At 50.9% G+C, this 15,018-nt stretch overlaps 1 long non-coding RNA gene across 2 annotated transcripts in view; it reads right to left on the bottom strand.

The window, feature by feature from the left end:
• LOC132659557 (uncharacterized) overlaps positions 1-13,201 on the bottom strand; it is a 93,539-nt gene extending 80,338 nt beyond the window's left edge. For both annotated transcript variants that reach the window (XR_009600107.1, XR_009600108.1), the window contains exon 1: positions 12,952-13,201. This is a non-coding gene — a long non-coding RNA (uncharacterized LOC132659557). The remainder of the gene's footprint in view (positions 1-12,951) is intronic.
• Positions 13,202-15,018: the final 1,817 nt, after the last annotated feature.

Genomic DNA, 15,018 nt, shown 5'->3' with positions numbered 1-15,018 from the left:
TAGTGCACCATATCAGAAAGACCGGCTTAAACATGGCATCTGTTCTTTCCTTGGAGATTTATCCAAGGAGATCCCTCTGAAACCCAGCCGGCATCTCCAGGGACAGGAGCGGCGGTCAGCACAAGCACCAAGTCCTGCCTGAGGAGCTAGGTCCAAAGAGCTTGGGAGAGCCCAGAAAGCTGGGCAGGAACCCAGGATATGGGTGCCCGGGTGGGGTGTGTACCAAAGAGCGAAGGTGGAGGGTATAAGAGAAGGACACGCAACAGAATCCAGAAGGGACATCAGTTTTCAGAGCAGGGGTGGAACCATGTCGCCATGGAGACAGGAAGCCTCTGATACTTACAAGGAAGCTATTGTCAGGGCTTTCCTGAAATGCTTCTGTCCTGAAGGTGAACACCTGGCTGATCTGACCCGTAGGCTGTGGTGGGTGGAACTCTTTACTCATATAACCACTCAGGCTAGCAATGAAACCTCAAAAAACATCAAAGAAGGAAAAACTATGAACACAGTAAAGAGGTGAGTGGTTTCCAGGGACTGGGAGTCAGAATGAATGGACAGGGAACAGGGCGGTTTAGGGCAGTGAAATCATTCGGTGAGACCTGTAAAGGTGGGTTCGTGTCATCACACACTGTCCAAACTCACAGAATGCACGACAGCCAGAGGGGACCCTCATGTAAACTGTGGACCCTGGGTGATGCTGACAGGTTAGGGCAGGTTCGTCAGGCATAACTGAGGTCCTGCTCTGGTGCGGGTGTTGATGATGGGGGTGCTGTGCGTCTATGGGATCTGGGGCGCCCGGGAAGTCTCTGTGTGTTCCCTTGATGTTGCTGTGAACCTAAAGCTGCTCTAAAATAATAAAGTCTTTAAAAAATTAAAATTATGGAACCATTTATTTTTAAATGTGCCATCTGTAAAAGTTCTGATAATACGTAGTTAGATTCTGAGACATAAAGAGCCCAGATGGATGAGAAATTCGGAGCAGAGATTTGAGCCCCAAGCCGGTCCCTGAACCTGGCAAACCTGGATAAACACCTCCTTTTCCTAAGTCTGCCATTCCCTCTAGCAGGAAGGCTGGGGGCTGCTAGGGTTCCTCTTCCCTGGCAAAGTTCTAGGGCAAGGCTGATGAGAACAGAAATCAGAATTTCACCGGGAGCAGAGTCTCTACAAAACCACACCAGCGTGCTTTTGAAACGTGCAGCAAAGCACACGCAACAGCCGGGGGTCCGTCACTCGGCATCTGTGAAGTTCATGAGCGAATGTCATAGGAGCCAGGCTGACATCTGTTCTGGGGAACCCGGCAGAGGGAATCTGGACATTTGAGAAGGGGCTCGGCAGACTCTGCGGGGCGGGGTGTATGGTGGAAAGCTCCAGCCCCGCTGTGTTCCCCTAACTGTACACGTGTGCCCCTAGGGGCGGGGGCAGGGAGGCAGGACGGGGGCTCTGCTGAAACACAGCCTCTCCCCGGGAAGTCACCTGCGAACAAATCAGAGTGAAACCCAACCCCCACCCAGTGACAACAGCCTCCAGCCTGGTCTGTTCACACCACCCTTTCCCACCCCCGGCCACCAGGGGAAATGCCCCAGAAGAAATCACCACCTGGCCTGGTGCCTGCTGGCTCCGGAGCCCTGCCAAGTCCTGCTCCTGATGCCCCGCGGTGGGCCCATCCAAAGAACATTTGTCTCGTTTAAGATCAAAGCAGTGCTTTCTCCTTCTTAAAAAAAAAATTAAAAAAACACAGTAGCTTGGAGAGATGAGATGTAGTTAAGTTCCTGCTTGCGCCTTAGGCAACTGAGTACTTCCCTCACGTCTACGGGGACTTCCTCAGCCTCGGGGAGGTGGTTCTTCCTTGCCTAGTCTGTCCCTGAACAGGAGCTCTGAGGGCAGGCGACCTGGTGCTGCCTTGGGTCTCTGACAGCAGAAACGAAACACAAGTGTGGGCTCCAACGGCTTTAAAGCGTGTCCACTGAGAAGGCGAGAAGGACTCAGGGAGGGGACTGAAGGTCAGGGGAGCTCGGGGGCTCATCACGGGGAACCCCGCCTCAGGCACGCGGGGCAAGACCCCATGGAGCTTCACCCCTGACTCTGGGCTGAGGTTTCACGAGTGCAAGGCCCAAGGATGTGGCTCAGGAGCTGTCTACAGCTCCAGGTCAGCCGGGCCCCTGCCAGCCTACCTTGTGACATCTCTGGGCAGGGTCTCGCCTGCCCACCCACTAAGAAGCCATCCAGGGAGGCGGCGGTCCTCAGCTCTTGCTTCGGGGTGAGGCCCACCCTGACTGAGGTATACATCTTCCTTCCAAGAGGCGTCCAGGCAAAGAGGTGCAGGAGCTCACACAGAGAGCCCACAGCAAATGCCAAAGGGGTATTCAGATGCCTGAGTGTGGACAGGCGTCTCTTCTGTTCTGTGATGTGAGCTCAGCCTCTCACAACCCTGCTGACTCTGTGCTCCAACCCTGTGGGGACCCTGTACACACGGTCTGGACCAAAAACGCTTACCGAGTGCACGCCGATGAGTGCACACTAGGCATGGATAACTTACACAGTAGACTATGCCTGTGTTGCTATTTGGCTTTGAACTTTACGACTTATGTTTTCAACTATTGGCCACTGTCCTCATTCGGGATAACTCTCGAGGTAAATGATAAGCTGAAACTTTGCGGGGCCGGGGGGTAGGAATGTTAATATCTGAGGGTCTTACTCCTGTTTCATTCTCCGTTTGAGTTTTCTATTATTTTTAAAAAAATTTTAAAATTCTCCGTTTCTCTTAAGTATCCATCCAGGTGTTGCTTTGCATCTTACAGATGATTTTTCAAAGACAGAGACGCGGGGACTTCCCTAGTGGCTCAGTGGTAAAGAATCTGCCTGCCAATGAAGGAGACACAGGGTCAATCCCTGATACAGGAAGATCCCACATGCTGCAGAGCAACTAAGCCTGTGCTCTAGAGCCCAGGAGTTGCAACTACTGAGTCCATCTGTTGCAACTACACAAGCCCAAGTGCCCTAGAGCCTGTGCTCAGCAACAAGAGAAGCCACTGCAATGAGAAGCCCATGGCCACAATTAGAGAGCAATCCCTGCTTGCCGCAGTCTTCCCTGAGAGCTCAGTTGATAAAGAATCTGCCTGCAATGTAGGAGACCCCAGTTCAATTCCTAGGCCAGGAAGATCCACTGGAGAATGGATAGGCTACCCACTCCAGAATTCTTGGGCTTCCCTGGTGGCTCAGCTAGTAAAGAATCCACCTGCAATGCTGGAGACCTGGGTTCGATCCCTTGGTTGAGAAGATTCCCTGGAGAAGGGATAGGCTACCCACTCCAGTAGCCTGGATTCTCCAGGCCAGAATATACAGTCCATGGACTCACAAAGAGTCAGACACGACTAAGCAACTTTTACTTCACCTGCTTGTTGCAGGTAGAGAAAAGCACAAAATGGAGATGGTAAAGAGCATCCATCAGCTGGGAAAGTCACCTACCGTCTCCTCACACTCTCTCCCTCACTGCTGGAGACCAACTCCATTGTCCCTGGGGTTTCTTTAGCTCTGACGGCTTCACCCCCTGCCCTGCCCTGCTGCCCAGGAACCCACCTATTGAAGCAGGTGCCTTTATTAGGTGGAGACCCAATGCTGCTCCCCACCCTCAGCGCCTTTTCAGATCACTTCTCCTGGGCAGAGTCAGGCGTTCCTTTCTCTGCTCCCAAAACCATCCTCGGATGTCTGTGTGTTTGTCCTGCCTAGGTTCCTATCCTCTGTCCCCTTGACGATAGCTGCTCACAGAAAGTCACTGTACCTTGTTCGATGCCCTGTGATCCCAGCTTTTAGAAGACATCGGTGGACAGTAAACTGCTAGAGAGACCTTGCCTTCAAGAAACTTGCAGTCTATCGAGAGATGAAGTCAAGGAGGGGCTTGCCCAAAGGGAACAGGGCGGTTCTGCTGACAGCCACTAGGGGGAGCGCCAGCCAAGGTCCCTGCCCACAGCTCATTTCAGATGGAACCCGGGGTCCCTTGGCTGTACTGGGGGTTTGAATTGTGCCTGGGATGAAGGAGGCTGGGGAAACCATCACTCATGAGGCGCTCGCTAGAATCCACCGTGCTCTCGGCCTCACACACACACCCCCAGAGCTTTCTTCCCCAAGACCTCTGTTCCCAAGGAAATAAGCCCAGAGGGGAGGATGTGTTGTGACAAGACAGACAGGGAGCCATGGACACACAGATCCTCCAGAGCTGCCCTGGCCACTGGCTAGGTGGTGCCTGGGCCAAGCGTTTCATTCCTCCAACTGATAGACCCCTTGTCTGTTCACAGGGAAAATGAAACCCCTACTACCTCTGTGGTTTTTGTAAGAAATAGAAAATCCGGGTAAATAAAGAGCATCTGGGACGTAGAGTAAATATTCACTAGCCGTCAACTCCTTCTTCTATCCCTGCTATCATAAGCTCTACGACCACAGCCATTGTAGTGACCGCTGGTTCCAAACACCCAGAACCTGGCATCTAAACAGCCCGTCTCCCATCACCATCTCTATCTGAACAACTAGCTTTGTCTGCTGACACTGATGTGGAAGTCTCTACAGAACGTGCTTTGAGGGGGACGAAAAGGAAAATGCCGTCTCCCTGCTTCCCCTGAACCCCCTCCTGGAGGCCTCCCCACGTCCATCCTCAGGACGATGAAGGCAGGATGAGGACAATGGGGATGGTGAGAGGATGAAAGGACCAGTCACTGCCGCCTAACAATGCTGAATGTCCTCCTCCTCCTATGTGGGGCTCAGGTCAGCAGCGAACTTCAGCTGCACCGTCCTCCCATTGAATCGTCCCAGCTCTGGGTTTCTTTTTTTTTTTTTTTTAATCATCACGATCCTTTGGACATGGGTTTATCAGGCCGAAAATGGAGCTTCAAGATGACTGAGGGACTGAGGACTGACTCAGCAGTTTGCTTTGGTCACGCTGTTGGGAGGCAGTGAGGCCCATTGGGAACCAGGTCTCCTGTCTTCACCTCATGCAACAAGGATGCGCTCCTTATTGGAGGAATGGTGGGGAGCCAGGTCAAGGGAGGCTGCTGAAGACACCCGCCTTCTTCCCTCTGTGTCCCTGGAAGGACGGATTTCAGGCTGGGGGGTGCCCACGTCCACCCTTGGAAGAACACCAGGAGACCCAGCCTCCCCTGTGAAAGACCACGGGGTGACCCTGGACACACACAGGTCTTGCAAGAGCAGCCTGCAAGCGCATCCCCGGCACATGTTTGAAGGTGTCCTTCTTTCTTCCCCCAACCAGTAGACATTAAGTGAAAGTCGCTCAGTCATGTCCGACTCTTTGTGACCCCATGGACTACAGAGTCCATGGAATTCTCCAGGCCAGAATACCTGAGTGGGTCGCCTTTCCCTTCTCCAGGGATCTTTCCAACCCAGCGGTTAAACCTAGGTCTCCAGCATTGCAGGTGGATTCTTTACCAGCAGAGCCACCAGGGAAGCCCAAGAATTCTGGAGTGGGTAGCCAATCCCTTCTCCAGCGTATCTTCTGATCCAGGAATCAAACCGGGTCTCCGGGGTCTCCTGCACTGCAGGCGGATTCTTTGCCAACTGAGCTATCAGGGAAGCCCGACCAGCAGACTTGCCCTGTGATTATGCCCAAGCCGAAGTGCCCGTCTGTGAACTGTAGCCTCAGGGTCACCTGGGCAGACTCCACGTTCACAGGTGGACCTCAAACCCCAGGTCAGGCAAGACGGTCCCTTTCCTTGGACACAGATGCTGGGGACTGTGTGGACACTCCTGCACCGAATGGGCACGGAGTCTGGGGGCCTCGGTCTGTGCTGGAAGCATGGGTCTGATCAGCAGAGCTCCCCTTGAGTCTGGATGTCATCACGTGCCGTCTGTGGTCCCGGGTGAGTTACTGCACCCCGCCATGTGCCCGACGGCTCTTGGCCTGTGTGTGCCGAAGGCAGTGTCCGAGTCCCAGATGAATGGACCTCAGCAGCACCACCCACATCCTAAATGTTCAGGGCATGGCCTTACAGAGCCTTCCTTCACCCTCAGACCAGACTCCCAGACAGACGGTGGAACCATGAGCGTTTCCAGAAAGGGAGCCCAGAGAATGAGGACGCGTGCACCCCTGTAGCGTAGTCCTTAGGTAACAAGAGCCGGATCCACATGACTCCAATCTGTCGATTGTAAACAAAGCACCTTCATATTTAAGAAATCATCGTATTTAATAAGGATGTTCCGCAAAGGACCTATGAAAGCGGGAGCAAAGCCTCCACTTTTGGCTACACTCTTCTGTTTTCAACCTTATCAGTTCATGCTCATCTCATTAAGCAGACTGCTTCATTACAAGCAACGCTAAGGTGCTAATTTAATTCCCGCCAGTGACTTTTTTTTTTTTTTCCTTCCAAGCTTGTTTACCTGGGAAGCCATGTGTAACTAAAGAAAATTCCCACAGGCTAGCAGGAGGAGCTGGGGGCAGGTTTTCTGTCATGTTTCTCCAAACCTGGAGTCCAAAATCTCTGGGCCCCAGAGGTTTAATTACCGGGTGCAACCTGCTGTTTGGGGGTGGGGCTGGGGTGGGGAGTGGAGGCCTCCAGCCCAAGCTGCGACAGGAGCCAGAAGGACGTCTGTGGCCCCCCCAGATGAAGAAGGGCCACAGTGTCTGACGGGGGTGGGGGGGTCTGCGTTCAAATTTGGAGCTTGAGGTGGAGCTTCCCACCTTTTCCAGTAAATTCGGTGTGTTGGCAAGATTGACCTTTCTCTCCACCCCTCCGGGCAGAGAAGGAAGAGGGGTCACCGGGTGGTTTTAGCACAGAGATGGAGGAAGCAGCCCTTTGGAACCTGGAGATTGGTTTTTGTTCTTTGACCAGCGTCTGCCACAAAAGGGGACGCCCCCTCCTCCCCAACTTTCAATTAACCCTATGTGAGACAGGCAGGGGATTAAGAAGCCTGGCTCAGGCCCCATTCAGAAGGTTCCAGGGGGGCTTCTTCAGAAGATTCTTCGGAACAAAGGTTGCCAAACTAAGTAGCTTTTTTTTTGTTGTTGCTTAGCTCTGCCCTATTGTTACCGTAAAAGCGACCTTTTCCACTTAATTGGGGCTTTAGAATTTCGCCTCTATTGTGTTTGTCCTAAGAAACCCCTGGCAGAGGAGCCCTGTAAGCTTGTGAACACAGGCCTTTCTGCAGTGACTCCAAGGCTATTTGTGTATTTGGGTCCAGTGAGGTAGGTTATTCTAATAAAAATATTCCTCATAAAATGCTCATGGCGGCAATAATTAGGTTTCATACATTGAGTTTCTGTTATGGATCGAGTGCTGTGATCCACGCTTCAGGCATTTTGTTTCCAACGTCACAATTAGCACGTTACAGACCAGAAGGGGAAAGTTCGGGTGGAAAGGAAACCCCCTCCCCCTTCCCAAGGCCAAGACCCACTCTGTGGGCCACAGGATGTCATTTATAACAATTTTTGGTCCTGCATTTTTTGGTTCGACCCTAGATCTCCAGTGAGTCACACCCGAACAGACAAGAAACTAAAATACCCATCTGTTTGTGCGTGCGTACTCAATTGCATCTGACTCTTTGCAACCCTGCAGCCTGTGGATTGTACCCGCTGGGCTCTGGTCCAAGCAACTTATCAGGCAAGAATACTGGAGTGGGTTGCTATTCCCTCCTCCAGGGGATCTTCTGATCCAGGGATCGAACTTGTGTCTCTTGCATCTCCTGCCTTGACAGGCAGATTCTTTACCACTAGCGCCACCCAGGAGCCCCCTGTTTGTACACACAGCCTACCGTGCAGACGCCTATAGGGAACAGAGCGGAAGCACAGATGCAGGCCTGGGAGCTAGGGTAAGATACCAGGGAGTGGTAAGGCCTGAGGCAAACCAGAGCTGAAACTTCTTTTAAAGATGCTTTCATTCAAATTGATTCTGTTTCTGTATCTTCCAACCGCTAACCACTTCTAAGCCATTCTGGGTCTGGGTTTGGGGACTGGGCCTCCCAGTGGGAGGTGCCTCTGTTCTGTTGAGGGCACCAAGCAGATGTGGCAAACTTGGGGCCCTCAGACCCCTCCCTCCCACCAAGGTGTTTGGGTGCACCGGGGCTCTCACGGCCAGGAGACTCCAAGTTCAGGTTCTGACTTCCCTGCAATGCTGGACCAGGGTCTTCAGCAAGTCAGCCCCAGGCAGGACAGGCACTCCCTGCTCCCCTGTACCTGGCCGGCATCACCCTTTCTTGCTGTCAGCCTCACCTGTGTGGCCACTTGAGTTTGTCAGCTCTGAGCTGAAGGGACCAGCCTTCCCAGGGACAACTTTTCTATGTCAGGTCCAGGGCAATAAGAGCCTTCAGTTTCACCTCCTGTCACAGAAATAGTCAGCACACCTAATTCACCAAGCAAGGGCCACAGAGTCTTGAACTCAGTAAGGAAGGTGTTGAGAGGCTCAAGGGCATCCAAGCACACGTCTCATAAATGTTAAGCCAAAGATAACCAAATAAAAATGATATCCAGCTACAGGGCGTTCAAGAAGATCCTGCTCATCTCCTGTGTTTATGTGGACAAATGTGCACACTTCATACAGAAAATATCTTGAAAATCGGGCTTCTCTGGTAACTCAGTGGTAAAGAATCTGCCTGCCAATGCAGGAGATGAAGTTCGACCTCTGGGTTGGGAAGGTCCCCTGGAGAAGGGAATGGCAGCCCTCTCAAGTGTTCTTGCCTGGGAAAATCCCATGGATAGAGGAGCCTGGCTGGCTATAGTCCATGGGATCACAAAGAGTCAGACATGACTGAGCCACACACACACGTCATGCAAACAGGTTGGTAACTGAGGGTCCTCTTTAGAGAGTGCCTTATGTTGTATATTTAAACTGAACTTAGAGAAAGGATTCTGTTTTTCGCCTTAAACTATCCAGAGAACTTTCATCAAAAGACCTGGATTGTCTCTCTGCCAAGGGAATCAAGGCTTTGTCTAGGATGGGGGCTGTGAACACCTGCCCTTCCCAGGGCCCCTTCAGTGACCCATCAAGGGGTTTAATGACTGACTGTTAGATCAATCGAGATTAATTGAGAACAATTAAATTGAGTTTGGACATTCCACACCATTTTACAGAGTGGAAAATTCATGTCACAACTGAAGTACTTACAGGAGATGGAAGTTAGACTCTGAGCAATCTCAGCCCATGGAATTCTCCAGGCCAGAGTACTGGAGTGGATAGCCTTTCCCTTCTCCAGGGGATCTTCCTAACCCAGGGATCGAACCCAGGTCTCCCGCATTGCAAGTGGATTCTCTACCAGCTGAACCACCAGGGAAGCCCAAGAATACTGGAATGGGTAGCCTATCCCTTCTCCAATGGATCTTCCCAACCCAGGAATCAGTCTTCTAACCCAGGGATCAAACCCAGGCCTCCCGCATTACAGGCAGATTCTTTACCAGCTGAGCCACCAGGGAAGCCCCTGAGCAATCTCACCGTTTAGTAAAATGGCCAATGTCCACAAAAGAAACAGAAAACCTCTTGCACTGATTTAGTCAGAATCTCAAAGCCTTGTTGTAAATGCCCCATCCTGACTATTGTAAACAGAGCTGCGCTGAACACTGAGGTGCATGTCTTTTTGAATTAAGGTTTTCTGAGGTGTATACCCAGTAGTGGGATTGCTGGATCATATTGTAGTTTTATCGCTAGTTTTTTTAAGGAATCTCCGTATTATTCTCCATCGTGGCTGCACCAATTCACGTTCCCACCAGCAACGTAAGAGGGCTCCCTTTTCTCCACACCCTCTCCAGCGTTTATTGCTGATAGATTTTTTCATAATGACCATTCTGAGTGGTGTGAGATGACACCTCCTAGTAGTTTTGATTTGCATTTCTCTAATAGTGGGCGATGTTGAGCATCTTCTCATGTGTGTTTTGGCCGTCTGTATGTCTTCTTTGGAGAAATGTCTGTTTTCACCCAATTTCTGATTGGGTTGTCTGTTTTTCTGATATTGAGCTGCATGTTTGTATATTTCGGAGATTAATCCCTTGTCACTTGATTTGTTTGAAAATATCATCTCCCATTCTGAGGGCTGTCTTTTCATCTCATTTTTGGTTTTCTTAGCCATGCGAAAAAGATGATCAGGATGGGGGGCATTGGAGGGATGTCCAAGAGGGAGGGGGTAAATAGACGTACGGCTGACTCACTTTGTTATGCAGCAGAAACCAGCACAACATGGTAAATCAACTATATTCCAATTAAAAAAAAACAAACACACAAAACAGAACCCCTTAGCTGTCTCCTCTGTCCACGGAGTTCTCCAGGCAAGAATACTGGAGTGGGTAGCCATTTCCTTCGCCAGGGCATCTTCCCCACCCAGGGACTGAATCCAGGTCCCCTGCACTATAGCAGATTCCTTACTGTCTGAGCCGTGAATGGAGAATGGAATTGGGAGCCAAATGAGGCCGCACAAAGGACACTGGGATTTCTCTTGAACTCTGGGGAAAGAGGTCTTCTGTCTTGGAGCTTACTAATTAGAACCATCAGAGGTAGCCTCTGCCCTGCCCTCTGGACATTGTTTGCTTGTGAATGAAACCATCTCATTAAAAAAAAGCAGACCTGAGAGAGAGGTGGGGAAAACAACGAAACAAACACAAACACCCATGGATTTCTGTTGACGTCACTGAACCCCTAGACTCAGCTGGGAACAGGAGCAAAATCGTGTTTTGATCCCTTTGGTTACCTGACCCCCAAAATGTCCCTTCACGTCTAAACCAGTCTGAGATGTATTTGTCACGAGGCAGTTTCTGACTCACAGACACCGCTTGTCACCTGTGTGTTTTCATTTAACGTTCCCCTAGTGAGTTCTGTGCAAAGGGGTAGTCAGCGGCTTTTCCTCCATGTGCTTGGCTCCTGGGGCCAGGGGTCTGCCTGCGCACCCAGATTCCCAGGGCAAGAGTGGCCCCATTTCCTTCCACACCAGGGAGCCATGGATTTTGATCTGGGGACAAACTCACAGTCTCACAGATCTCTCTGTGCAAATGCCCCCACATCACACTGCAATGCACGGTCCTGTGAGAGCCAGGTCATGCAAGTATGAACACTTGGGATAATGCAGCTTGACCATTACTGCCCACCCCAGCATTCCAACCTAGATTTGGTCTTTAGCTCCATGCCTCAGTGTCCCCGTCCAGGGTGAACCCAGGCTGGCAGTCATGGAGCCCTGTGGGAGGGTCTCAGTGTCCTGGTCCCGGTGAACCTTCCTGCTCAGCTTTCTGAGCCAGGGCCCCCCTGATGCCCCCAGTCCTGGTGCCTGGACTCTGCGTTCCTGTTTTAGTTCCCCGATCTTGTTGTTGGGTTCCCGTCCTGGGGAGAACCACAGAAATCTTGGAAGCCTCTGAAGCCTTTCCCAGAAGTGGACAGCCTTTCTTTCTACATGTGGTCAGACAGGGCTCTCTCTACTGCAGGTCGGGCTCTGAGTGCACCAGGATGCCCAAGTCACATCCCCCGTCCTCCAGCAGGGTGATTGCAACGCAATGGAATAGAAACAACACAGGATGCTTTCAGGGCAGGAAGAGAAGATCCTGAATGAGCCCCAGAGAGCTTGTTGGAGGAAGCTGCAGCTAAGCTTGGTCTTAAGCAAAGAATACAAGTGGTATAGGCTCCCAGCTACAGGCAGAGGGTCCCACGGAAACAGATGTGATGACAAGAGCACCAGAGAGCCAACAGGAAAATACGAGCACAGAGCAGGCTCCGCGTGGAGCAGAGAGTCCGGAAATGAGACCAGAGGGCACAGGGGAGCAGGAGACAGGTCTCGGAGGCTGGAATCAGCCTGGTGGTCACAAGAGGAAGACTGAACACAGCCCTAAAGGCAGAAAGGAGGCTTGACAGTGTCAACCAAGAAAGGAACAGTCATACCTGCCTTTTCAAGAGTTCAGCTAGAGGTGCCCTTTGGAGGGCTTTTCTGGCGATCAAAAGCAGGTATTTGTCCAATTATGAATCCTGTTTGCCACAGGGCTTCCCAATGACAGGCCGCACCCAGTGGGTCAGACATCTTGGAGACTGACACCAACGTGAGGATGGCTCAAGGTCATTGGAGCTTTTGGGCATTTGTAGCTAGGCTTCATGCAGACTGTCCCCCAAAGTCTCGGGCTCTTACATCTTTCTGTCCCTGAGATCTGTCACCGGGATCTCACTTCACCCAAAGCGCAGGCCACCTGGGCTGGGGAACCAACCGGGTACCCCCATTAGCCTCACAGCTGTCAGATCTCAATTCATGGCAACATCACCACACAGGATTCTGCTCTGCTCCTTCTTTCTGCAAAGGATCTGAATGGCTAACTGGGTTCCCTGCGATGATAACCTAGGTGCCACGGCCTTTCCAAGTCCACACCCATGTTTTGTTGCTGTTTTCCATTTTAAACCACTGTAATAGCTGGTGCGTAATTTCTAGGCACTCTGCTCACCAGATCCTGTGCCAAGGACTCAGGCCACAAAGGTAAACAGGACACAATTCTGACCCCAAGGAGCTCAAACCTGTCGCAGCAAATATTTAATCACGTTTTTCAGTGAAGAACTGAAATGCCAAGAGGTTACCTCATCTTTCCCGAGACCATGTAGCTCCCTGGTAACCACAGGATGGGTTCTGCGTTAGAAGTCAGCACCCCAGGTCCCCTGGCATATTGCATAGCCACCATCCTAGTATTAATCTGGGGGCGCCATGGAGAAGTCACCTCTGGGGACGAGCTAATCCAACTCTGGTCTGCCGCTGACGCTGCTGAGAGCCTGAGCCAGAATCCCCCAGCTGCTGGATTCTCTAGGAAACCAGCTCCCTGATTTTAGAGGTGGCTTTCTGACCAAAGAGCATCGTCAGACTAGCTCACGCTTCTTAAAAAGGAATTAGAGAAAAGGCAACAGCACTCAGCCATCAATCTGCCTGATGGCAGCATCCAGTCCCAGCAGACTGACTTCCGCTCTCCTAACACGGCAGAGACAGGACCTCAAAGCCCGCAGCCGATCTCACCTGAGCTGGGTCTCAGCCCAGGCTCCCTTTGTCCCAGCAGCAATGGGCTCCAGCTGGGAGAAGTCCGTGCTCCAAAGTGGCTGGTCTGGGAATCATGGATGCAGCTTCTCGTTTCCCTTCTCCAGGCGATCGTCAAAGCCTCTTCCAAGCTGCGGAACGAAACCTAGATGTGGAAACCCTCTCCAGGGCTGCCTGGGTGCCTGGCATCGCTTGGCACACTCAGCCCCGTCCGGGCTCCAGCCAGACTGCTGACCTCGCACTGGCGCTGTGTGATATAACTCGCTCGCACGGGGAGGCATTAACTGTCTCGTCCCCAAGCTCTGAGCCCTCACGTGTCTCCAAGATGCAGGCTCCTGTGATGCCACTGCTCTGACGCCCGGTCTGCTCTCTGCCAGGGCTCCAGCCATGCAAGGGTTCACAACCCATTCCCTGCAAAAGATGCCAGCCAAGAAATCATCGTGTTCAGCCGTGATTAATTTCAAGGCTTCTGTTAAAGTTCCTCCCCTTTATTTATGAAGCCAATAAAATGTGTTTTCAGCATTAAGGTATGTGTCAAGATTCTAGTGTTTTCCCATAAATACCTATTCATCGAAGTCATTTTAATCTTAAGAAAAAAATCCAGCAGTCATTCCTTCATTCCTGCATGTCATGTTCTCATTTGATTTATATGAGTTTAAACTCCATATGGAGAGGATATGGTTGACTGGGGAGACATGGGTATTTTTTAAAGTGAAACCACATAGGAAACTAATAATGCACATTAGAATAGGGATTGTCTTATTGGAGGAACGTGAGAGACACAGAAGAGGGGCATAGACCTGAGACCAGGGAGACCTGGGTCCCAGTGCCAGTTCTAATAGTCACTGAACTGCACAGATTCATGCCAGTGATGTGGTTCTCAGACTGCACCATGCCCACAGGCTTGCAAGCAGTTAGGCTAGTGGGTTGCCAAAGTCCCTTCAGCGTCACCGTTATAATAGCTTTCCTTAAAAGCCATCTTCTTGTAGCTTTCAAGGCAGCATGGCCAACAGATGGGCAATCACTGGAGTTCCTGAAGACTCACAGATTTCAGGTCACTCACCCTTCTGAGCTCTGTGACTCCGCCAGAACTTGGAAGGCGTAGATGCATCAGCATCCTTATCTACATGACAGGTAAGCACTGCCTGACGCTGGGCTGATCCAGGTGCTGCATGAACTAAATGAGTTGACGCATGCAGAACCACCATGAACAGGACTCACTCCATGTCAATGTGACCTGTCTTTATTACTCTTCACAACAGTCAACCCGGCTCTTCCCCAGCTATCTTTACGGTTATTCAGTTACAAAATCACTTCCTATTCTTTGTGACCCCATGCACTCCAGCACACCAGGCCTCCCTGTCCTTCATCATCTCCTGGAGCCTGTTCAAACTCATGGCCATCCCGTTAGTGACGCCATCCAACCTCTCATCCTCTGCCGTCCCCTTCTCCTCCCACTTTCAATCATTCCCAGCATCAGGGTCTTTTCAAATGAGTCAGCTCTTCACATCATGTGGCCAAAGTATTGGAGCTTCAGAATCTGTCCTTCCAATGAATATTCAGGGTTGGTTTCCTTTAGGATGGACTCATTTGATCTTCTTGATATCCAATGGGCTCTCAAGAGTCTTCTCCAGAACCACAGTTTGAAGGCATCGATTCTTCAGAGCTCAGCTTTCTTTATGGTCCAACTCTCGCATCCATATATGACTACTGGAAAAACCATAGCTTTGACTAGATGGATCTTTGTTGGTAAAATAAATGTCTCTGCCTTTTAACATGCTGTTTAGGTTGTTCATAGCTTTTCTTCCAAGGAGCAAGCATCTTTTAATTTCATGGCTGCAGTCACCATCTGCAGTGATTTTGGAACTCCCAAAAAATAAAGCCTCTCACTATTTCCCCATCTATTTGCCATGAAGTGATGGGAACAGATGCCATGATCTTAGTTTTCTGAATGTTGAGTCTTCAGCCAACTTTTTCACTCTCCTCTGTCACTTTCATCAAGAGGATCTTTAGTTCTTCTTCGATTTCTGCCGTAAGGGTGGTGTCATC

This window comes from Ovis aries, chromosome 3 (assembly GCF_016772045.2).
Source record: "Ovis aries strain OAR_USU_Benz2616 breed Rambouillet chromosome 3, ARS-UI_Ramb_v3.0, whole genome shotgun sequence".
Lineage (NCBI taxonomy): Eukaryota > Metazoa > Chordata > Mammalia > Artiodactyla > Bovidae > Ovis > Ovis aries.
This window is presented reverse-complemented; position numbering and strand designations above follow the sequence as displayed.